We start from the raw sequence: 25,339 nt of genomic DNA on the forward strand, positions 1-25,339 counted from the left end.
CAGAACGCGGTACGTGTTCAGACGGGTACAAAGTGCTATGAGATTTGGGGGATGGGGGCCCATACTTGCAGAAGCAACGGGGGAGGAAAGGGCGGGGAGGAAATGATGCTCAGGGAAGGCTTCCTGGAGGAAAAGGAGGCTTTTGAGGCTAACCTGGAAGGGTGGGAGAGCATTGGACCAGGGGAGACGTTAAAGGGAAGTGATGCTGTGGAGGGACAGGGTAAGTGTATTAGTCACCTCGGGCCGTGTAACAAAGTACCACAAAGTAGCAGCTTGGAACAACAGGAATGTGTCGTCCCACCCTTCTGGAGGCCAGAGGTCTGAAGGCTCAGAAGACTCTGGGAGGGGGTCCTTCTCGCCTCTTCCTGGCCTCCGGTGGTTTCCAGCATTCGCTGGTGCCCCTTGGCTCATGGACACCCCTCCAAACTCGCCCCCATGGTCACATATCCTCCTCCTGTGTGTCTGGGTCCAAACCTCCCTCTTGTAAGGACAGCCGTCATTGGATTAGGACCCACCGCGTTCCAGTCTGACCTCATCTGAACTCGCTTCCATCTGCAAAGATCCTATATCCAGACAAGTTTGCATTCACGGGTACCAGGGATTAGGGCTTGAACATATCTTTTGGAGAGACACGATTCAACCCACAACATCAAGTAAAGTTGACTCGTTCACATTTGGGAAGCGGGGAGGGGGGCTCCGTCTGGGGGGAGCCCAAGGAGAGAGAGCCGTTGAGTGAAGATGCTGGTGATGTAAGTGGGGTGATGCAGAGGGGCGTGGGCGCCCTGGGGTCAGAGCGAGGGGCGAAGGGGGGCAGCCGGGAGGCTGGAGAGATCCTGCGGGATCATAGCAGCCCCAGGGTTGGGTTCCAACACAGGCGCAGGCTTCTTGCTTAGCAACCCTTGCATCATCTGATTTGACCCTTGGGACGGCCCCTCCCCCGGTGGGTGCTGTCATCAGCTCCGGGTCACAGACGGGAAACGCTCATGAAGGCAATGCCATTGGCTCAGGGTGCACGGGTGCTGAGCTGAGGTTAGAACCAGGTCTCCATAGGCGACCGCCAAGCAGCTAAGCCTGTGTGGGAGGGGGTGGGGGTGGGGGTGGGGGGAGTGCGGGGCAGATTTGTATCCTTGGGACTGAGTGCTGGTTTGGGGAGATGGAAAAGTTCTGGGGGTGCACAGTGCTGACGGTTGCACATCAGTTTGAATTTACGTCACGTTGTTGAACCCATGTATTTAAAAATGGCTAAAATAGTCAATTTCATGTCATGTGTGTTTTATCACAATAATGGTAAAAAAAAATAAGAATCCTCAGTTTTCAAAAATTCATCTTTTTAAAAAAACGTTTTTAATGTTTATTTATTTTCGAGAAAGTGGAAGAGACAGAGCATGAGCAGGGGAGGGGCAGAGAGAGAGAGACGGAGACAGAATCCGAAGCAGGCTCCGGGCTCTGAGCTGTCAGCAGGAAGTCCAACATGGGACTTGAACTCAAAAACCAAGAGATCGTGGCCCAAGCTGAAGTCGGACACTTAACCGAAGCCACCCAGGCGCCCCTCAAAAATTCATCTCACGCTGACTTTTCCTGAGGCATACAACTGCAAAGCGAGGCACTCACACCGGCAGCACGTAGGTTCTGAACCCTCCACATTAAAAATTTTTATTTTGATTTTTGAGAGAGAGCATGCAAGAGCATGAGTAGGGGGAGGGGCAGAGGCAGAGAGAGAGAGACAGAGAGAGAATGTTAAGCCGCTTTTGCACTCAGCATGGGGCCTGATGCGGGGGTTCTATCTCAGGACCGTGAGATCATGACTCGAGCCAAAATTAAGAGTTGGACACTTAAGTGACGGAGCCACCCCTCCACATTTTCTACAACACTTGGTATCATCTGTCTTTTTGAATAAGCCAGCGTGAGTGGGGTTATGGACTGAACTGTGTCCCCCCAAATTCATATGTCGAAGCCCTATCTCCCAGTGCAATTATGTTTGGAGATAGGGAGGTAATTAAGTTTAAATGAGGCCATAAGTGTGGGCCCTAGCCCCATAGGAGCAATGTCCCTATAAGAGGAGAGAGAGCAGACCTGTGTGCGTGCGCATGTGTGCGGGCACATGTGGGTGCACACACACGGGAGGGCCACGTGAGGACACAGTGAGAAAGTGGCTGTCTCCACGCCAGGACGAGAAGGTTCACCAGAAACCAGCCCTATTAGCGTCTTGATCTTGAACTTCCAGCTTCCAGGTCTGTGCGAAATAAGTTTCTGTTTAGGCTCCCCCACCCCGGTCTGGGTATTTGTTAGGCAGCTGAGCTGACCGATACAAGTTGTGTCTCATTTTGGTTTTGACTTGCCCTTCTCTGATGGCTAACGATGTTCAGCATCTTTTCATGTGCTAGTCACCATTTGTACAACTTCTTTGAAGAACCTTTGCCCATTGTTAAATTGGATCGTTTGTCTTTTTATTTTTGAATTTAAGGGTTCTTCATATGTTCTTGATATAAGTCCTTTATCAGGACTGTCTTTTCACTTTCTTGATGGTGTCCTTTGAAGAACAAAAGTTTTTAGTTTTTTTTTTTTTACCTTTTTTTACTGTTTATTTTTGAGAGAGAGAGAGAGAGAGAGAGAGCAGGGGAGGGGCAGAGAGAGGGGGAGACACAGAATCTGAAATAGGCTCCAGACTCCAAGCTGTCAGCACAGAGCCCAACGTGGGGCTCAAACCCACGAGCTGTGAAATCATGACCTGAGCCAAAGTCAGGCACTTGACCGACTGAGCCACCCGGGCGTCCCCAAAAGTTTTTACTTTTAATGAAATCCAATTTGCCTGTTATTTTCTTCTGTTGTCTGCGCTTTTGGGGTCATGTTTAAGAAGCCACTGCCTAATCAAAAATCATGAAGATTAGCCCCTGTGTTTTCTTCTAGGAATTTCGTAGTTTTGCCCTTACATTCAGATATTCGATTCATTTTGAGCTATTTCTTGTGGATGGTGTGAGGTAGGGGTCCAATTTCGTTCATTTGCATCTGGACATCCAGTTGTCCCAGTACCGTTTGCTGAAAACAATTATTCTTTCCATCCTTACCAAACATCAATTGACCATAAATGTGAGGGCTTATTTCTGGACCTTCAGTTCTGTTCCATCGACCAATTCATTCACCGATTCTAGTGCCACACAGCCTCCGATTACCATAATTCATGTAACTTTTGAAACAAAGAGTGTGAGTTTTCCAACTTTGTTGTTTTGGTTTTTTTTTTTTTTCAAGATTGTTTCGGTTTTTTCTGGGTCCCTTCAATTTCCACGTGACTTTTGGGGGTCAGCCTGTCCATTTCTACACAGAAGGTAACTCTAGGGAGATGCAAGTCCCTAGCTACTTCTGGCTCCCTGCACGCGTAGACAAAGCAGTTTCCGGGAAGCGAAGGTCTAATCTGGTCTAAGATTTTGATAGAGCTTGTGTAGTGTTTATACACAAACCTGGAGAGTGCTGCTGTCTTAACAGTGTTAAGTGTTCTGAGTCATCAACATGGCAAGGTTGGTTTCTGATATCATTTTATTTTTTGAGCAGGTAAAAATTGTACGTGGTGCAAAATTTTCTTTTACAAGTACAGAAGGGTGACAAGGAAAAGTAAGTCATTTGCCGGATCCCCCCCGCTTCTGCGAGCCTCCGCAGAGGCAGCTGCCACTGTCACTCAGTGTGACAGTCGCTCAGCACAGCCATTGCAACCTGTGCCCACAATGAGGGTGGATGCACACTGCTCTGCCCTTGCTTTTGTCCTTAATGATCACAGCAGGTGGCATCGGCGCGGTGCCCTCCTGTGCCCACAGCTCCTCAGACTTCGTGAGTGTGCGCAGGCACCCCTCTTTCAGTTTGGCTTGGGGGGCTTTCCCTCCCAAGGGTGGGCAGCCCTTATTTGAAGGACTGACCTTGGGCTACCAGAGTCCGTTTCGTCTACACATGCAGAGACTCAGAAGCGGCTGGGGAGCCTCCTCTCCCCAGAGCGGTCCTCAGCCAAAGACGGAGGCGGAGGAGAGCGAATGCTCTGGCCTCCCTTCCCTCTCCTGGAACGGCTGGAATGCAACTGATCCTCCAGAGGCCCTGCAGGGTCAGCACCCACCCCTCTGGCTGGCAACCCTCATCTAGGGAGCACATCTGGGGACCCAAACAAGGTGTCAGCTCAGCACCTTCGCTCCGTGTGGGTTCGTGAAGAACGTGCTCACTTTTTTTGTTTGTAAATATTTTATTTATTTTTTATTTATTTTTCCGTTTTTACTTTTATTTGCATGTATGTTATGCAGAATTTACTCCCGGGCCGTAAGTTTTTGCTTCTCCAGTTTCTTCTGGGATATCTTTTTCTTCTGTGCAACTTCCTCTTCTCGTTTAGGAACAACTTGTTCTTTTTCCGTGGGGATCATCTCAATGTGGCAGGGAGAGCTCTGCATGGGCTAATCTGACCGTGAGCCCTATAAGTTCTACGCCGCATTTTGGGGGCTCTGTTCACCTGGATGTGCTCAATGACTAGAGAATCTACATCCAAACCCTAAGCGCAGCACTGCTCTCTGCATTTTTAAGCACGTGCAGGAAAAATGCGGCACTCTTTTTGGGCCACCGACCCCGTGTCCAGCCAGCCCCACTGTTTGGCCTGGGCCACCTACCAACTCCACCATTGCAGTGTTGGAATGGCACACGTTGCTTCTGCAAAGTGACATCGTTCAGATACTTGGTGGCTTTTCGGGTATGCATGCCCTTGATGGCCTGGGCAGTTTCCCGCGTGTTCTTAAAGTGAACACGAAGATTTGACCCTGATGACTTGCGTGATTTTGTCGGATTTTCCGGGTCAAGTGAATAGCGAACCATTTTCAGAGATCGCCTCAGGCCACTTATGGGAAGAGGAAGAGCGGTGGCTCCTGGGAGAATTCATGCGCACTCCGATTTATTTATTTTTGAGAGAGAGCGAGCGAGAGCGAGCGAGCGTGAGCAGGGAGGGGCAGAGAGTGAGGAGGACAAGGGATCGGAAGCAGGCTCCAGGCTCCGAGCTGTCAGCACAGAGCCCGACGCCGGGCTCGAACCCACAGACCGTGAGATCATGACCTGAGCTGACTTAACCTCTTACCTGAGCCACCCAGGGGCCCCACATCTTTTCTCTTTTTTTTGTAAGTTTATTTATTTGTTTGAGAGAGACAGCGTGTGTGGGGAAGGAGCAGAGAGAGAGAGAGAGGGAGAGAGAGAGAATCCCAAGCAGGCTCCAGACACACAACACAGAGCCTGTTGTGGGACTCGAACTCACAGACTTCCAGATCATGACCTGAGCCAAAACCAAGAGTCTGACGCTTAACTGACTGAGCCCCCCAGGCGCCCGGCAACCGTGCCCACTTCCTGTGATGGCACATTTATTTCCGTTGTATTTATCTGACACCATGTATTTATTCCACGGAGAGCCTGGTACATAGATCAACTCGCCGTCTCCAACACGCGTGCGTAGACGTGTTGAGAGAAAACTCCTAGACGTCGAGTGGCGGGGTCCAAGGGTAGTGCGTTTGGTACCGTGAGTCGTGCTGTGTGGCCCCCGTGGAGGCTGCAATCCCTAAGGCCCCAGGGAAGCTGGAAGGGACAAAGGGGCAGAGCCGGTTTTGTCCTCCCGAGAGGAGGCCTGGCCCCCTTTGTTCCGGTTCCCGCTGGGGGGCGCACACACCACGCGGTAGGAAGGGCAGGGAGGGCTCGGGGCTTCCGGTTTGCGGAAGGTGCCGCCTGGAGCCTGGATTGTCAGAGCCGCGGGACGCACTTGGTTTGCACGTGAGGCAACTGAGGCACGGGGACGGGAAGGGGTGTGCGCCGCCCGCTAGCGCCCGGAAACTCTTGTCACGCCGTACACCTTCCGAGCTGCCGGCCTCCCGAAGTGCCCCCCGTGGCCCCGACCTCCACCTTGACCTCCACCTTGACTCCTCCCAGCCCCGTCCCAGGACCTGCGTGCTGCTGAGTGAATGAACGAGCTGCGAAGGAATAAGCACAGACGCCATGGTCTGAACGGGTGATGTCGGGAACGGGGTCACCTGTCCCCGCCCCGGGGGTGCCTGAAGTCAGGGGGGGGGGGGCTCCCAGAGGCACCTGGTCGCGTCCCTTTCAACCCCCCTGACTTCTGGTGTTTTTAATTTGCTAGCTGATGTCGCTGTCGGTAGCAAAACATTAAAAATTGAAATTTTACATCATTGATTTGGTGACTGAGTACTGATAAAATTAATAATGCTAATAAGATAAAATGTAGAATTTTGTCGCGCATCTTTATATCCTGGAACTTAAATGCGAGTATTCGGCTTCTGTGCGGACTCACCCGAATTGTACAATTTGTATTGCGTGCGTGGTGCATGCAAATGCGTTTTGTTCCAGCCAGCAGACTGGAGCACTGCACAAAACAGACCGCGGTTGCTGCGTCCCCCTGGGCAGGTGCCCGTCCCCAGTGCCCACAGAAGCGGGCAGCTTCCCTTGTGCTCCCTGGAGTCCCGCCGAACCCCCGCACACAGTGGTCCACGGCGCTCAGGCCTCACCGTGGACACCGCAGGCGCACGGGCCAGGCCACGAGGAGCAGGACGGGCAGAGTAGGAGGTGAACGCAGAGATGAGCCCCAGGCCTCCTAAGTCACTCCTTACATGCGTCTCTTCCTCCCGAACAACAAGGAAGAGAAGCAGCCACTACAGGACCCGAGCTCCTTCCTTGGGCTTTGGCTTTGCTCAGGGCCAGCTGGGCCTGTGGAGAAGGACAGGCTGCGGGGACAGGGGCTGTGGGCAGAGCTGCGGTCATGCCGGAGGTTGGGCCGGGGCTCGAGGGTCCCCTGAGCACAGCCACCCATGGGAAGAGTGAGCCGTCTTGAGGGCCCGTTACAGAGGGGTGCGGTGCCCACTGCTAGGGGCAGAGTGGGGACCCAGCCCTGGGCTGAGGGTCAGCCCTGCTCCCGGTCGAGGACCCTCCCTGCCCTGTCCCCCTCCTTGGGCAGCTTCAGTGATGTGGGAACTGGGTGCCTGTGCCACAGCTTGTGACCTTGCAGAAAGGAACAAATGTCAGCAAAGTTTTGCTGAAGCCTGAGCAGCAGGGCAGGAAAAGGGAAGGAAATGAGACCACCCTGAGCACACGGTGGGCGGCGGGGGAGGGGGAGGGGCCAGGCCTGGGGGATGGCAACCGCCCCTTCTCATCACAGACAGAGGGCTCTGCCATCAGCCCATCTCACGGGTGGGAAAACTGAGGCCCCGGGAGTGAAGGGAGCTGCTCTGGAGCCCTACGTCCCTCATTCCCCACAGCCCTGTCTTCGGACACGAGCAAAGGAAGGACTGCTCTCCTGGCTCCCCACGGCGCGGTTCTTTCCAGGCTGATCCACAGCTTGGCCACATGCAGATGTCACATTGGTCATTGTGACCCTAGGGGACTTGCAAGCTGCTTTTGCCCAAAAGCCCCTTCCCGTCCCTGTGGCCAGATGTACAGCGACAAAGTTTTGAAATCACTGTGGGTTTTTTTTTTCTCACGTTGAAAAGTCTGTGTAATTGTTGCAAAAAAAAAATTGTTTTTAACAGGCGAAAAAGAAAGAAGAACCCCCTGGAATCCCAGTGCCACCAAGCAGAACAAATCCTTTGTTACTTACTCACTTAGTACATCCTTACGGAGCAGCTACTATGTGCCAAGGGCGGGAACAGCACAAACACGTGAGCGTGCAGAGGGGCTCAGTACCCAAAGCACCTCTCATCTACTCACCTGCCCCGACAGCCAGTCATGGCGCGCCTGTCTACACCGGGGTAGTTCCAAACGGCAGGCTTCCGGGAACCTCCCCATGCGTGCCATTTACACGAGCAGGGAGGGCCTCCCACATGGCAGATTTCTCCGCCAAGCCCACCCAGGTGCAACCCCGTCTGGTGGGAGCCACGGCCCAGCTGCCAGGGTGAGTCCGCCGGGTGGGTGATGGGGCCCTGGCTCCACCCCTGGGGTCTTCCAGCGACGATGTCCGATGTCCGTCTGCTTGCTCAGGCGGCCTCATCCTCCCACAGGTGGGGGTGGGGAGGGATGGCCCTGCGGACCAGGGCTCCCCGGGGATGTGGAAGGCGGGAGGGGAGGGGCATCTAAGGAGGCAGCATGTGCTCCAGGCTGAGGGGCTGGCCCTAATCTCACGGCCCCCTGTCAAGGGGAGTGTTCTTGTCCTTCCCTCAGTGCAGGAGCAGACCGGGAGCGAAGTGCAGCCCCTGCCCCCGGGGTTGCCACTCCTCTGGGCTCAGGGCGCCACCTGCCACCTCATCTAGAGAATGAATGCATGGTGAACGAACGAATGGGCCCATCCGCCTGGGCTGCAGCAGAGAGGAGACTGGCTTCCAGGTCCGTGTGCCCCGGGGCAAGCCACCCCCAGGACTGGTGGCAGGGGACACGGGTGCAGGGAGGCTGTTCTCTGGGACCCTGGTCCTGTAACTCTGCTTCCGCTGGCCTCAGACCCCTGGTCTGTCACGTGGGCACAAGGAGGTTTCCTGGTTCGGGAGGATTGGGGGAGATGCCCCGAAGGCCCTGGCACGGCGCCCAGCGGGAGTCCCACTGCTGGCCTCCTCCTCACCACTTTCCTCACTGCCAGGGCCGGACTCCCCAGCTGAGGCCCTGGGCACAGAAAGGGGAGTGAAGACAGAGGAGACAGAGGTGGCCTCGTGTGCCTGGGAAAGCCTGCGGCACAAGCCGGGTCAAGTGGGAGCTTCCACGGAGGGCCGGTGCCGGCCGCGAGACGGGCGCCAACCTCCCCCAACATGCCCAGACCCGGGCGTGCGCAGGGCACACGGGGACACACTCACACCCGCACCCTGAGATACAAAGACGCACACGCACAAAGACAAAGATACAAAGACGCACAGATACAAAGACGCACACACAGACACGCTGGGGCCCACGCGCGTGTGCACACGCACATACACGGCGATACACGTCCCCGTGCACAGAGATAGGAACTCGCGCACACACGCTGACTTTTCTGCTCTGCACTTACCATCACCCAACATACTATTTATTTTCTGTATTTGCCACGGACTTGGGGTTCGGGAGGCCCCTGCTCGGCCAGCTTGGGCTGCTGTAATGAGTGCCACAGACAGAGGGGGACCGAGGGAGGCCGCGGGAGGGGACTTAAACCAGACATTTGTCCTCGGTCTGGAGGCGGGGAGTCTGAGAGCGGGGAGCCCGCAGGGTGGGGTTCTGGCTGAGGGCCCTCTTCCTGGTCCACAGGCTTCTCTCTGTGCTCCGCCCTCCTGACCCGATGACCTGCCAACGCCCCACCTCCTTACACTACCCCCCTGGGGGTTACGGTGTCGCCACGGTTTGGGGATGACACAAGCATGCGGTCCACGGCAGCCACGTCCTGGCCGTGAGACCCTGGGAAGCTATGACACTTTTCCGGGCCTCAGACGCTCATCTGCAGAGACAATAATGTGCCTACATCAGGAGCACCTGCCCGTCACCTGCCTTGTAATCAATAGACCGCTTAGAACAGCACCTGCCACTCAGCTGCGGCTGTTAGTGCCTCATCTTGCCCGTTGCCGTCTCCGCCCCGGACCTCAGCCCCACAAAGGCAGGGGTGCGCCTCAGCTTCCTACACACACCCCCACCCGGACCAGAGCCTGCGCCTTGCAGGTGCACAATCAGGGTTTGGTGAACCCACGAGCAGCCCCTGGCGGTCTGCAGGGGCTTGAGTTGAGAGTGGGAGGGGCCCAGGTAGCCCCACCCCCACCATCAGGGAGTCAAACCCAACCCAGGCAGGGGGACGGCTGGGGGCCCAGGGCCAGGCCAGACCCTGGGGAACCGGTTTGTGAGGCTTTTCCTCTTCCAGGGGCGGGTTGGGGGTGGAGGGGCAGGGGCCTTCCAGGGACAGGGATGAGGGAGAGGGGGACAGGGACGGGGTGGGAGGTCCTTCCCTCCAGAACACTCTGCGTTGCTGAGCCACGCGGCACCCACCTGGGACTCGCTTCCCCTCCCTGCCCCAGCAAGGGCCCAGGCCTCCCTGGGAGCAGCCGCACCTTCTCTTGGCCACGGGGCCCCTGTGGCCTGTCCAGGCCATGTTGCCACATCTGGACCAGCTGAGAGCTGGCGCTGGAGGCCCACTCGGGGGCACGTGAGAAAAGGTAGCAGGCTGGGTCCAGGCTCAGAGAACCCCAGGTCAGACCCCGGCATCACCACAGTCTTGCTGGGTGACCGGACCACGATACCCTGCTTCTTGATCTGTCAGACAGAGTATCTTGTTAGTTTCTGCGGGATTTCCGGCCCCACAAATGGGATCGGCTCCTGCTAAGGGCCAGGCGCTGCCCATGATCCGGGGCTCCATGCAGCGTGGTTTGTGGCCAGTTGGTTCCCGGGGGTTGGGCTTAGGCCTGGTCCCCTACGGCTGCCCCTCTGTGCTGGGCTCCAGGCTGTGGGGAATGGGCGTGGGCTCTCTAACCCTCGGAGCTGTCATCGATCCGCCCTGACACTGCTGTACTGACCTCATTTCTGTCACCCTGGGCGTTGGTCCCTACAGAGAATAGCTGAGTGCCCCATGGGTCCGCCCACGGCCGTGCCTGCGGAGACCATGCTCCGTCACACTCTGAGCTGCCTCAGGCCTGGAGCCAAGGTGCAGGAAAGGGCTTCAGTTCTCCCTGTCCTCAGTTCCCCCCAAATTTTCTGGGGTTTCATCATCCCCACCCCACCGTCACAGGGGACTCAGCTGGGGACAGAAGTGGGCTGGCCCTCCATCTGTTAGAGGCAGACTTGGGGGGTGGCGGGCAGGTGCGTCCCGTCCATGTGTTCCTGCAGAGCGTGGAGGCCTGCGGAGCCTGCTCTGTGAATCGCTCCATCACCCGTCCCCGGGGCCAGGAGCTCTAAACACTCGCCCAGGCTGTGGCTGGATCCGGGACGTGCTGCAGGTGTCAGGAAGTCTAGGGGAAACCCAAAGTGGTTGCTATCTCATGAACATCAGCCCACACACAGAACTGCTCTGATATGGCCAGAGAGACAGAGATGAAGAAGGGCCAGAGGCTCCAGAATGTCCCATCAAGGGGCTCGTCCTGGCCCTGGTCCTGTCAGGCATGCAGAGGGCTCTAGCTGTGTGGACATTGGATGGGTGTGGGAGAAGGTAGAGACCACACCGTATTTTGTCGTCCAGGGAGTGGCGGTGTGGCCCCACCTGGGGCCGTGGCTGGTCAGCCAGGTGTCTGGGTACAGAATCAGCAGGTGCGGGGGGGGGGGCAGCCCAAGATGCCCAGAGAATGAGGTGCCCACCCCATCCTCGTGAGGAGCCTGGCACATAGTAGGTACTCAGCAAGTGAGGGAAGCCTGATGGCTCACTAGGCGTCAGGTGCAGTGCCAGGTGCTCTCATGGCCCATGATGTCGTCTCCAGCCACCTGCCAGGTGAGGGCGGAGGGCAGGCTGCTTCACCCTCTGGCCCGTCACGTGGGATGCTGCTCCCTGCGTCTGGGTTACTGGGAGGAACCGATGAGACAGGCAGAGAAACAGAAGGACTTGTAAAGTTTCGGGGTAACTAATTTTAAATATCTCCGGATCCCCACGTTACAAAAAGTAGAGGGCAAAACCAAAGAACAGCATTTGTGACAAGACTCAGCTAAAGATGTCTCCACGAACCCCAACACAGAAGCAGGCGGGGATACATTTAGCGTTTTCAGGTTTTACCCGGGAAAGGGGGCTCAGGCCCCTCTGGTCTCGCTTTACCTAAGCCCCCCTGGAGGTCATCACTTCACCCCTCCTGCAGGGTGGGGCTCGGCCTGGAGGTGCGCAGGCCAGCCGGGCCTTTCCAAAGGACCCTAGACCTGCACGTCAGGTGTCTACACCTACGGGGCGGAAAGGAAGGTGCAGCTGGGCAGCTGAGGGACCCAAGAACGGGACGGCCCTCAAGTGGCCGCAGGAACACACTGGGGAGCACACACAGCCTCGGCCCTGCGGGGTCTCGCCATCCAAAAGCAGGCAAGTGCGACGGGCTGCAAGGGAGGTGTGAGGGCCGAGTCCTGTGGAGCCCCACGTTCAGACACCAAACCAGGTGCGTCTCTGGCTCGAGGAGAATTAGAGAAGCCACCCGGGACCACGACACCTAAAAGCTCAGAAACCAACTCATCGTGCCCAAATAGGAGCAACAGGAAAACACTGACATAAAATTCCATGTGGAGTTATTATTTAAAAAGAGAGAATAAAAGGCAGACCAACACCCAGGTAGACAATGAAAGCCTTCTAGGAAGACAAACCGCAAACCGGATCCAAGTTGTGACCTACCAGTGTTCAGGACCCGGAAGTGACCCACAGGAAGTGAAAACGGAGAAAGATAACCTACCGTGCATTGCAGAGTGAGCTGTTAAAGACACGGTAAAAGCCAGGAACAGAGCAGTGTCAAGCAGAAATGAAAAGCCAAGGAGACAACACTCAGGAAAGAGTTAAAATGAAGGAAAAAAGCAATTTCAGAAAAAAAGTCTAAACTAGAAAGAACACAGGGGATAAAGCCTTACGAGAAATAAAACGGCGAACGGGAGGAACATTCTTAAAATCAAAAAGAAACAAAGACACAGGTGAAAAGCGTTCCAGAGAACCAGAGAAGGCTGAACCCTCACCGCCCCAAGGTCAGCTGACAGAGAAGACCCAACATGTGGGTAACAGGCACCCCTGTGAGAAGGGGGTCAAGAGAGAGCACCATGTGTTTGAAAATATGTATTTTTTAGTGGTTATTTGAGAAGAGAGCACGAGCAGGGGAGGGGCAGAGAGAGAGGGAGAGAGAGAGAATCCCAAGCAGGTTCCGTGACGTGGGTGCAGAGCCCAGCACGGGGCTCGAACTCACGAACCTCGAGATCGTGACCTGAGCCGAAATCAAGAGTCAGACGGTTAACCGACTGAGCCACCCAGGGGCCCCTTGAGAATACCGACCCAGAATGACCAACACTAAGACACATTCTAGTAAAATCATCAATCTTTAAAAAAAAAAAAAGGGGGGGGGCGCCTGGGTGGCACAGTCGGTTGAGCGTCCGACTTCAGCCAGGTCACAATCTCGCGGTCCGTGAGTTCGAGCCCCGCGTCAGGCTCTGGGCTGATGGCTCGGAGCCTGGAGCCTGTTTCCGATTCTGTGTCTCCCTCTCTCTCTGCCCCTCCCCCGTTCATGCTCTGTCTCTCTCTGTCTCAAAAATAAATAAAAAAACGTTGAAAAAAATTAAAAAAAAAAAAAAAAAGGAAAAAGTCCTCCAGGAATTTAGGTAAAAAGAGCAAGGGACCTACAGGAATAATTCGATTGTCTTCAGACTTTTCCGTGGCAACGCGTTCTGCAGAAGAAAAGTGGGGAAGCACACTTGAGAGACTCGACGAAGCGGATGTGAGCCGAATGCCGAGCCTCCAGCAGAACAGACCGTCCAGCAGGAGACACACATGCCAGCGGCAGTCAGGGACTGTTACTCCTGGGGTCTGAGGGTTCCGAAGAATCGTCTAGAGAAAGAGCTGCAGGCAACCAGGCAAAGTCATGGAGGAAGGTCAGCTCTAGAATCAAGGCTAAGCGAGGGACGCCTATGAGGACCGAGGACAGTAGGCACAGGTGAAACTCGGACACGGGGGCGAAGAGGGAGAGAGCCTGAGACAGCGGGTTGTCTCCGTGGCCACACCTGTGGCAGTAACACGAGATGCTGTGGTTTCATTATCCCCTGGATCCTTGCAGCCTGAATTCTGGATGTGGGAGAAAAGGGGTAGCAGGTGTAAGACAAGACTTTAAAGTCCAAACACTGTAGGCTTGGGTTTGGGATTGGCAGTATCAGTTTGAACTCATGAAGCACTTCATAGTTAAGAAATACTGGTGTATCGGGGCGCCTGGGGGGCTCAGTCGGTTAAGCATCTGACTTCAGCTCAGCTGATGATCTTGTGGTTCACGAGTTCAAGTCCCCCATTGGGCTCTGGGCTGACGGCTCAGAGCCTGGAGCCCGCTTCAGATTCTGTGTCTCCCTCGCTCTCTGCCCCTCCCCTGCTCATGCTCTCTCTCTCTCTCTCTCTCTCAAAAATAAGCATCAAAAGAAAGAAGGAAAGAAAGAAAGAAAGAAAGAGAAAGAAAGAAAGAAAGAAAGAGAAAGAAAGAAAGAAAGGAGCGTCCCTGGAGTCCACAGTGTGGTCTTGAAATACAATTTCCTACCAAAATAAACCAGGACTTTTCGGAGAAATAGCTGATTCCAGGTCTGGGTCGGAAAGTATACCCGGTAGGCCTGGAATACCTTGACCCACCAGAGGGCAAGAAAGCTGTCACAGACCAGGTCACGTCGAAAGTTCTCTGGATCCGACTTGCAGAGCTGTCCACTGGCCAGAGGTGGGCAATTCCAGCTTGAACAAGGACAGTACTTGCGACCGATCGAAACTTTTAACCACGTCCGCATCCGTGGTTCGTAGCGATTAAACAAACCCCTGATTGGTCACCTGTGGAGGGGGACGTTCAGGCCGATTCACTGTCTCCCAACCGACAACCGAAAGACTCAAGTATTTCAAAAGGGCGCAATTAAACTCTCTTGTCCAGGGCGCCTAGTCGGTTAAACGTCCGACTCTTAATCTCGGCTCAGGTCGTGATCTCACAGCTCATGAGTTCAAGCCCCGTGTTGAGCTCCACCCTGGCAGGGTGGAGCCTGCTTGGGATCGATTCTCTCTCTGCCTCTCTCGCTCTCGCTCTCTCTCTGTCTCTCTGCCCCTCCCCTGCTCACGCTCTCGCTCCCTCTCTCAAAATAAATAAATAAACTTTAAAACAATCCTGTCTAGAGACGGCTAATGGGAGACCAAACTATAAAACAAAACCCACAGTGAAGACGTTTCCATAGAGGACAGTGGTTGACAAAGGGCAGGTAGGACCATGACTGTCATGAGCCAACTTGAGAGGCTCCAGGGGCAACAAAGTTTTCTTTCTTGGCCTGGAGGATAGTCAAAGGGGGTTCGGTTTATGACACTTCACTAAGCTGTGCGTATGCTATGTGCGTTTCTCTGTAGATGTGTTTTACCTTACAACACAAAAGTGAACAAATAAAAGATGATTTTTAAGATGGTGGACGCCGTTCCCCTTATGGGAAAGTTGTGTCGCTATTGCTACAACTGAGAACATTGGAAAACCTGATTAAAGGCCAATAGGAATAATTAAGGACAGCAGACCAAGGAAGGCTTCCTGGAGGAGGTGAGATGTGGGGGGGTGGACAGGATTTGGTTAAGACCAAGGCTTCTCAACCTTGACACTGTCGAGATTTGGGGCGGAGGATCCTTCGTGGCAGGGACTGGTCTGTACGTGTCAGGACCTCAGCAGCACCCGTGGTCTCTACCCACTAGGTGCCAGTGGCACTGCCTTCTGCCGTTGTGACATCAAAACGTTTCCAGAAATTACCAAATATCCCGTGGGGACAAAACTTCCCCAGTTGAGAACCACGGGTTTAGAGAACCAACAAAATAGAAATGAATAAAAACCCAGAATTTCCCTACTTGTAGGTCCTCCTCTCCTTTCTTTGGATGTTGGGCCTGTGAGAGACCAGAGTGGCCACTGGTCCAGACCCCGCAGGAATCTGTTTCCGCCCTGACCTTGGGCTCTCCTCCTCCTCCTCCTCCAGGCCTGCCCAGAGTCGTGGCTGGGCGCCCCATGACCCTGGCTGTGGCCAGAGGCAGGAGGCAGGGTGGTCACAGACGCCCCCCTGGTGTCAGAGCATGTGACTCCACCCTTGACCTCCAGACGGAGGAGGAACCCCACGCTGGAGTGGGAAATGCCCGGCCTGCAGTCAAGCAGAGGCTGGCCAGAGTAGCATCCCTGACCCTGGCCGCCACACCTCCAGCAGGTCCCGCCTGCGCAGCCTCAGAGCACTGAGCTCAGGCCCCTCATTTCCCTGGTGGGGAAACTGAGGTATACCAGGCGGACAGAGCCAGACCAGCGCTCACATGTCCTGATTCCTGTGGAGGATGAGACTGCTGAATCATTGTTATGCCCCTACTATGTGCCACGAATGTCCTTTGGTTAGTCATTAGTTCCCGGACTGCCCCGGGGGGCCGCCGTGGCAGGAGGTGGGGGGCCGCAGGGGAGGGTCACTCTGGGCTCATCACCCTCATTCCACTTCCATTTGCCTAAGCTTTCATTTGAAGCAAAGAATTCTCCTTTTTAAAAAGCAGGTTCTGGGGCGCCTGGGTGGCTTAGTCGGTTGAGCGTCCGACTTCGGCTCAGGTGATGATCTCACCGTCTGTGAGTTCGAGCCCCATGTCAGGCTGTGTGCTGACAACTTGGAGCTTGGAGCCTGCTTCGGATTCTGTGTCTCCCTCTCTCTCTGCACCTCCCCTGCTCACGCTCTGTCTCTCTCTCTCAAAAATAAATAAACATTGGGGCACCTTGCTGGCTCAGTCGGTTGAGCGTCCGACTTCAGCTCAGGTCATGATCTCACAGCTCATGAGTTCGAGCCCTGCGTCGGGCTCTGTGCTGACAGCTCAGAGCCTGGAGGGTGCTTCAGACTCTGTGTCTCCCTCTCTCTCTGCCCCTAACCCACTCGCATTCTGTCTCTGTTTCTCTCAAAAATAAACATGAAAAAATTTAAAAATTTTTAAAAAAGTAATAAAATAAAATAAAAAGCAGGTTCTCGGGGCACCTGGGTGGTTCAGTCGGTTAAGCATCCGACTCTTGGCTTCGGCTCAGGTCACGATCGCACGAGTTTCATGAGTTCGAGCCCCATGTCGGGCTCTGTGCTGGCAGTAAGGAGCCTGACCGGGGTCCTTTCTCTCTCCCTCTCCCTGCCCCCTTCCCCACTCGCCCTGGCTCTGTCTCTCTCAGAATAAATAAACTTTAATTTTTTTTTTCCAACATTTATTTATTTTTTTGGGGACAGAGAGAGACAGAGCATGAACGGGGGAGGGGCAGAGAGAGAGGGAGACACAGAATCGGAAACAGGCTCCAGGCTCCGAGCCATCAGCCCAGAGCCCGACGCGGGGCTCGAACTCCCGGACCGCGAGATCGTGACCTGGCTGAAGTCGGACGCTTAACCGACTGCGCCACCCAGGCGCCCCAGAATAAATAAACTTTAAAAACAAAGACACGGGGCACCTGGGTGGCGCAGTCGGTTAAGCGTCCGACTTCAGCCAGGTCACGATCTCGCGGTCCGGGAGTTCGAGCCCCGCGTCGGGCTCTGGGCTGATGGCTCGGAGCCTGGAGCCTGTTTCCGATTCTGTGTCTCCCTCTCTCTCTGCCCCTCCCCCGTTCATGCTCTGTCTCTCTCTGTCCCAAAAAATAAATAAAAACGTTGAAAAAAAAAATTTTTTTAAATAAATAAAGACATAGATAAATATTTTTTAAAGATAATAAAAATAAAAAATAAAAAACCCCAAGTTCTCCAGCCACAAATCTATATTATCATCTATGGTTAAAGACCCAAATTGGATGCTGGAGGTAAGACAAGTCCCCAGGGTGTCCTGAGATGTGAGGACAGTGTAGACCAGGAGAAGGGCGGTGGGCATGGCCGCCATCACAACAGTGGCAGACTGTCCCCATTATCTCTGGCTGTGTGCCACCCCCCAGAACCTGCCAACACGCTGCTGTGCTCGTAGACTCTGGACGGGGCTGGGAGGGTTCAGCTTGTCTCCGGCCTCAGCTGCGGCCTCGGCTGGGGGGACTCGCCTGATGGGGCCAGTTCAGCAGCTGGAGGCTGGAGTCGCCCGCGGGCTTCTTCACTCACACGCCAGAGCGACTGCCCGCGGGGGCTCAGCTGAGACTGGCCGCGGGAGTCTGTCGTGTGGCCTCACCAGGGACCTCGCTTCCTCGCCACACGGCGCCCACATTTCGGGAGGGAGCGTACCAGGGGGAAGCATCTGGAGAGCAGCCCTATTCGGGCATCAGACAGAAGGTACTCGGGCTTTTGTGACCCAACCCCCAAGGCCTCTGCTGCACCCTCACCCACTCACCAAACAGACTGGCGGGGACAGGACACAGACCCCTGCTCTTGTGGGATGAGTGTCAAAGCTTTTAAGTCATGTTTAAAAACCACCATGTTGGGGGCGCCTGGATGGCTCAGTCGGTTGAGCGTCCGACTTCGGCTCGGGTCATGATCTCGCAGTCTGTGAGTTCGAGCCGCGCGTCGGGCTCTGCGCTGACAGCTCGGAGCCTGGAGCCTGCTTCGGATTCTGTGTCTCCCTCTCTCTCTGACCCTCCCCTGCTCACGCTCTGTCTCTCTCTGTCTCTGAAAAATAAATAAACCTTAAAAAAATTTTTTTTTAAATCCTTAAAAAATAAAATAAATACGTAAATAAAAACCACCATGTTGGGGGCGCCTGGGTGGCTCAGTCAGTTAAGCTTCTGCCTTTGGCTCCGGTCATGATCTCAGGGTTCGTGGGTTCGAGCTCCTGCAGCGGATCCTGCACGGGCAACGTGGAGCTTGCTTAGGATTCTCTCTCTCTCTCTCTCTCTCTCTCTGCTCCTCCCCTGCTTGCTTGCTCTCTCAAAAATAAAGAAATAAACTTAAAACAAAACAAAACAGAAAAGAAAAACCCTCACGTTGACATTTCCTGAGCACGTACGCTGCTTGGTACTGTGTGCACGTACAACCAGCCTCGTCCCTGGAGACGCTCGCCAAAACCAGGGGAAGTAGGTAGTAGTGGGGGTCCCGTCCTCCAGAAGGGGACACTGAGGCACAGAGACGGTAAGGAGAGCCTGGTGCAGAGCTAGTGAACAGCAGAGGCCTTGTCCCAACCCACGTTGCTCCCTGGTTGAAAACCGCTGATTTTTGCCGATTACACTCAGAGTGAAGTCAGCCTCTCCGCCCTGACGAGGAAGGCCTTGCCTCATCTGGCCCTGCCCACAGCCTCCTCTCTTCCTGCTCCAGCCACACTGGACACGACCGATGGGTCCCATCAGGGGCTCTGCCCCAGCAGTCTGTCCTCCCACAGTGCCCTCCCCAGATCTTCGCTAACCCGCCCCTCTTATCACCTAAGCTTCAGCTCCCTTGGCCGCTTCCCCCCGCATCCCAGCCTTTGACGCAAACTGAGATGATTTCATTGATGCCTTTGTTTCAGGTTTGGCCTCCACCTGCCGGAACGTAAGGTCCAAAAGAGAGGAGGTTGCGCCCCTCTCGTTGGTGGCCGTAACTCCGGCACCTGCCCGGGCCTGGCACGTAGTGAGGTGGGTGGGTGAGGCTGTGAGTGCCCGACTCAGCGCCTAGCGTCTCCGCTGCTGTGTCCCCTGCAAAGTGGCCTGGCATGCCTGCGTTGACTTGCGCCTACTGTGTGCAGACCAGTGTGGACGTGTAGTTATTTGTCACGGACTCAGCAAGCATGTTCTCGGTTTTAGCGGGAACTTGAAGTCCGTGCTGCCCGGTTTTCTCTCTGGTCCAAGCCGTTTCCACCTGTTCGTTTGACAGACGGAGAAACCAAGGCCTTGAGCTGCTCCAAGCTGTGTCGTCGGCCAGTGGTGCCCCGGGACCAACATAGGGCCCAGGGGCCATCTGATTCCCACCTTCCTGATGAGAAATGCAGCTCCTAGAAGCAGGTGGCTTGCCCTGGGTCATTCGGCTTCTCAATGCAAAGCTGGAGCTAGAACCTGTCCCTTCTGGGGTTCCTGAGCCCTGAGAGGCCTCCCAGACTCACCTGCGGTTCCCTCCAGCCCGGCTCCTCCCACTGCCCTGAGGTCCACCCTGGGATACGCGGATCGACAGGACCTGACGGACCTCAAGGAGTGAGTCCTCCCCAGCGGCAGCCAGATCGCCTTTACAGAGCAAAGAGAACCCTCTGAAGGGACCAGCCCCACACAAGCGTTTCCTGTCTGCAGGAGGGCTGGCCAGGGGCCGGGATGTGACCCTTCCTGAGCAGGGCTGAGTGAGGAGCTCCCAGGGGATGGGCGGGCCGCCCGACACCCAGTTCTGCACAAAGCAAGGAAGCGTGAGGTCACCAGAGGGAGGTAAACAGACGGACACTTCCTCTTTCGCTTCCACGGCCCTCGCGCCTGACAGAAGGTTCTCAAACTACAGGAAAGTTTCCCTCCCAGCCTGGACAGGGGCTCCGTTAGCTCTTCTGGGGTTGCCCCCTTTGTGGGACGGGGAGGGTCAAAAACAGACAAAACGGGTGCAAGTCCAAGAGGGGACAGTGCTAGAATCCCAGAGGGGAGAGTGGGGAGGGGTTTTGATTGCTGAGCCCAGCCCCACCCTACCCCGCCCGCTTCAAGGGCGAGGAAACTCAGATGACTGACCGCTGTGAACAGAGAAGCCCTCAATACAGTGGTTGGGGAGGGAGGGGTCAGGAAACTCTGCTCACCCCCAAATAGCTTTCTCACTATTGTTTCCAGATGCCTCCAACTCCGCCATTAAGTGTTTAGGCTGGAACAGGAGGGACACCATGGTCAGGACGGCTTCCGTGACGATCAGAAACAAATAGATTTTTTTAAATGATGCTCTTTTCACCAAGATGGGACCACACTGCCCCCCACGCCAAAGCACATGCTTTGGCCGGAAGGCGGTGCTGAGGGCGTCACAGACACCTGCTGTGTGTCACCCACCTGCGGCATCCCGGACGTGCTTGGGAGGGAGCCCCAGGAGCAGCGAGCTTGAGCGCTGTGTCCTCACTGCCTTCCCCCCGCCGCGGAGGGCGCGGGAAGAAGAGAGAAGAGCACGCCCTGTCCTGTCGGGGTGCCCGGGCTGGGAGGATGCCCTGCGACATCACAGGGCCAAGGCCAGCGCCCTGACGGAGAGAGAGAGGCCTGTGTTCGACTGGCTCCAGCCTTCGATGCTTTGGATGTTGCCAAAATTAGAGTCATGGAAACCGAGTCCAACCGGCTGATTCTAAATGCATATATTTTTCACCATGAAGAATAAAGCCCCTGACCGTCCCCCTGCAGGTGGCCCGGAGTCAATAGCGGCAGAGCAAGGGTGGCCGCGCTGTGACAGCCGGCACGGCTCTCGTCTGTTCTGCAGAAGCCACGATGTGGCGGGGACGTCTCGTGCCTGCCCACGTCTCCTTGACAACTGTGGTCCCCCACCCCCGCCACACCGTCTCCCTGCCGGAGGACTTTGTCTGGCCAAAGCAAGTCTGCATTTCAGTCCTGGTGCACCCGGTTCGGTCAGCTGCCGGGCACACGCCTGGGGCAGCCCTGGGGCAGTTTGAGATTCAAGGAGACGCCTTCAGCCGCCGCCCTGAAAACTCTCCCCGAGGGTGGAGTGTGGTCCCCGCGCTGGGGTGCCGGGGACCCAGCGGTGAACAAGGACCCGAATTCCTGCCCTGGGAGCTTCTGGACAGGGAGCCAGGCCACAAACAAGATATGAGATGGTGGCCGGGGAGCTCCAGAGCAGGGGACGAAAACCAGGGCCGGGAAGGGGCAGATGAACTGTGTGTGACCGAGGGGGTTGAAATTTTAGATCGGGTGGCCCTGCAGGACCCCACTGAGCAGGTGACTTTGAATAAAGACAGAGGAGGAGAGGGAGGGAGGCTTGCAGGTTCTGGGCAGAGGGAACAGCATGTGCAAAGTCCCAAGGTGGGAGCACGCCTGGTGGGCTCGAGGAAGAGCCTGAAGCCGGGGTGGCTGGGGCAGGGGAGTGAGGGGCCGGGGAGGGGGGGCGGTGGAGAGGTCAGAGAGGAGGTGGGGTGGGCGCCACCGCAGTTCTGGGCCAGAGGGCCGCCTTCGCCTTCCCAGAACCACACGGGGCTGCCATACCGAGAGGGGAGTCCGGGGACAGGGTCCAGTTAAGTGCCGCCTCTGTCGGGAGGGGCGCGTGCGGCAGGAATGACCCCCCAACAGCGCTCTGTCCTGTATTTGTAAAGCAGCTTTAAACATTTTTTTAAGTGTTTATTTATTTTTTGAGAGAGAGACAGAGTGCAAGTCGGGGAGGGGCAGAGAGAGAGGGAGACACAGAATCTGAAACAGGCTCCAGGCTCCGAGCTGTCAGCACGGAGCCGGACGCGGGGCTCGAACTCACAAACCGCGAGATCATGACCCCAGCCGAAGCCCGACGCTCCACCGACTGAGCCACTCAGGCGCCCCTACATAAACGAACTTTCGACGGAAGAAAGAGCAGAATGACAGGTTGACTTGGCACTTTCCTTTATGACTCTTTAAAAAGGGTTTAATCAAGACAAGTTCAGAATGGTTGTAGGAAACCCTCCCACAGCGCCCCCCTGCCCCCCCGTATATACTCACCATAGTCCTCTTTCTGAATTCTCCGATTTCTATGTCGGGGACAGGGTGCCATGGAGCTGGGGTCCCCCTTGTCGACCCTGGGAGACCACCCCGCGGCAGTGGCATGAGATGGCCATTTAGGCGAGAAGAGACGTGGCCGGGACCAGGCCCTGTGCTCCAAGCTCTATGCCCCTCTGCACCCGACACGGCGGGACAGCTTGTCTCTGGGAAGGAAAGACCGACACGATGCACGCTTGGGGACCAGCATGCAGAGCAGGGTCCCCAGACCCCGGCCCGAGTCCTGGCCCCCCACCACCCTGGAGCGTGGCCTGGAGCAGGGCCCCGACACTCTGGGGAGGTCCTGGAGGGCAGGGGTCCAGCTGACTTGTCTCTGCATCCCTGACACACAGTAGGTGCTCACTTCACGTCACTGTAGGTGCCTCTGAGGATCTGTCCCTAGATCCCCTTTTCAGAGACTCATTAATTACCGGCCAACACGGTGCCAGGGAAATAGAACGGCGGCCACGGACGGAACCTTACCAAAGAAAATGAGAAGAAACGGGTGGAAGTAATTTTAACGATACATTTCTTTAATCCGTATGCCTGAGAAATGATCATGTCAACATGTCATCAACGTACGGATCAGTAAGGAGATACTTTAGTCTTTCTCCCCGGCAGGGCCCCCATCGGTCCCGTCCCATGTCCAGTGCCAGCAGCCACGTGGGGCTGGAGTCCTCAGGGAGCATCCAGCACGGGGGGCGCTGAAGTGCTGTGTTTGCAACGTGGCCGAGGGACCAGGCCGCAGTCTCCCTGTGTGCAGGCAGCTGGCCCGGGAGAATGGGGACAAGAGGAAGGCAGAGGGGACACCTTGCTCGTTTGCGGGAGGACCACTGGCCGGCGCCCTGGGGGGCGGTGGGCAGCCTGTGGGTGCAGCATTAGGACAGGGGGCGTAGCTCCTTGCGGGTCAGAGGGACAGAGGAGTGAGGGACGTGAGGTGACAGAGAAGCACCCGGCTGTGGGACCACCAGGAGGCGTCTCTCGCACCTGCAGCCCCAACGACACGCGGCCGAGTGGGGCCCGGCCCCTGGACCTGCCCCCTCCCTGGGGCCTGGCTGCTCACGTCTGCGTTCCAGAACCTGGCGCAGGGCCCGCCCCAGGGGCCCTGCCACTGCTGAGTGACTCAGTTGCTCCCACAGTAATGACACTGGTTCCTCCGTCCATTCACGCATCATGCCGTCACCGAAGCAACGCCATCGAGCACAGACTGTGTGCCGAGCCCCCATCACAGGGCAGGGCACACCAAGGGAGCAAGTCGAGATCGAGGTACGGGCAGGGCCGCGTTCCCTCCGAAGGCTCTGGGGGAGATCACTGCCTTGACTCTCGTAGTCCCTGCGGGCTGGTGAGCATCTTTAACGCTCCTTGGCTTGTGGCCTCATCACCCCAATCTCTGCCCCTGTCCTCGCGTGCCCTAATCCAGGATGACCTCATCTTAGCTTAACATCCGCGAAGATGCTCTTGCCAGGTAAGGTCACCTTCCGAGGCTCAGGGCACGTGAATTCTGAGGCACCCTTTACAGTCCGGCTCAGAGTCTCTTCCCTACATTATCTCACAGTTGTCCCCGGATGCAGTCCTGACTGTGTCATCCTGGCCGAGGGTTGCTTCTTAGGGGCTGAGGCACACACGGAGCTGTGGGACGAGAGGCTGGGGGTCGTCGTGGGTGGGCCAGGTGAGTGGCGTCCAGGAGGGGCACCCACAGGCCCAGGACTGGGTGCTGCTTCTGGCGGGGGCTGGGGGGCTGCTCCGTGAGGACAGGTTTGGATGAAGGAGAGGCAGCCGGCCCGGGTGCTGAGAGCGCTTGAGGACATGTCCTGGGGCCCAGGGCTCATGCAGGAGGCTGGGCTGGCCCCCGACTCATCAGTCCCCAGTCTGGTGCCAGGGTGAGGGGCGGCATGAGGCAGAGGGGGCCCTGAGCGGATGCCATATGCCCTGGGAGCTGCCTGGGAGGGTGGAAGCCGGTTCTCCTGTCTGAGGAACGCGGTGGTGGCACTGACCCGAGGTCAGGCACCAAGGCCCAGGTCAGCACCAGGAGTGGCCAGTCCAGTGAGACTCGTGGCCGGAAGAGGAGCAGGGGAACGGTGAGGGCCGGTCTGAAATGCCCCAGCTGAAGGCTGTGGGCAAGTTCTGCAGGGGAGGGGGGGTGAGTTGCAAGGGTACCCCTGGATTCCCACATCCCCCATCCTGGGGGGTCAGGGCAACAAAAGAAGGTCTAAAGGGGGGGGCAGATACACCCCCCCCCACCTGCAGCCCCCTGCCCGGCAGCGGAGAGGACCCCAGCCTGGGCAAGGGAGGGCTGCCTCCGTTGTCCGGGGCCGGACTCCCCAGTGGGACTTTCCTGGCAGGAGAGAGCTCATGAAACCAAGCCGCCCTGAACCCACTCACAGGGCTGACGCTCCCTGCCAGGCCCTTCCAGAACATTCGACCAGGTTCATCTAAGGCTGACATCAGCGTCCTCATCCCTCCCACGCAGGGTGGGACCTGTCTCCCACAGAGCCCCCTGCTCAGCACCTGTGGCCTCCACTCTCCCTGGAGGTGTCCCTAGACGTATCAGGGAAGTGGGAGCGGCTCCTTCCTTCCGTGTGCAGTTCCTGAAAGGGCTCCAGTGCTTGAAAAGGACACCTCAGGGGGTCAGGGGTGAATGGGGGGGTGACCCAGGTCCCAGGGACCGCCCCAGGCCACTGCCCACCGGAGAGCTCGCAGTCTCCCTCTTCCCCAGACACTCACTCATGTGCACAGGAAAACACACGAATGAGCACACGCCTGGAAGTGTCAGGGGCCAGCTGGGAGAGGAGCCGGGGGGCTGGGCAGCGGTGGGGCCTCCGGGCCTCCGCCCCTTCTTGGCCCCGGGGTCAGCCCGCTTTGGGTTTGCCAGTGGAGAGGGACAGAGAAGGGACAGGAGAGCCCAGCTGCAGCTCTGAACTGAGCTGCCCCAAGGGACCAGGTTGTGGCCGGGCCCCCAGCCCCACCTCACAGCTGGGGAGCCCTTCTGAGCCCTTCTCTGTGGGCCGGAGCAGGACCAACCCCCTCCCTGGGCTGCTGGGAGAGAGTGTGCCCTGTTCAGAACTGGCCTTTGCAGGCTCCTTTAAGAGCCTCGAGACGATTAACCCCCTCTCTCTCGGGAATGTTTTCACCATGGGAAGGTGGTATTTCCAGTCTGGCCTTGGAGGCGCCCGCCCCTCTGAGCCCCTGAGACCCCGCTCTGT

General features: G+C 56.6%; 1 pseudogene; it reads right to left on the bottom strand.

Annotated features, from left to right (window-relative positions):
• Positions 1-4,280: 4,280 nt before the first annotated feature.
• On the bottom strand, positions 4,281-4,836 carry LOC125156525 (60S ribosomal protein L17-like; annotated as a pseudogene).
• Between the last annotated feature and the right edge of the window lie 20,503 nt (positions 4,837-25,339).

This window comes from Prionailurus viverrinus, chromosome F2 (genome assembly GCF_022837055.1).
Source record: "Prionailurus viverrinus isolate Anna chromosome F2, UM_Priviv_1.0, whole genome shotgun sequence".
Taxonomy (NCBI): domain Eukaryota; kingdom Metazoa; phylum Chordata; class Mammalia; order Carnivora; family Felidae; genus Prionailurus; species Prionailurus viverrinus.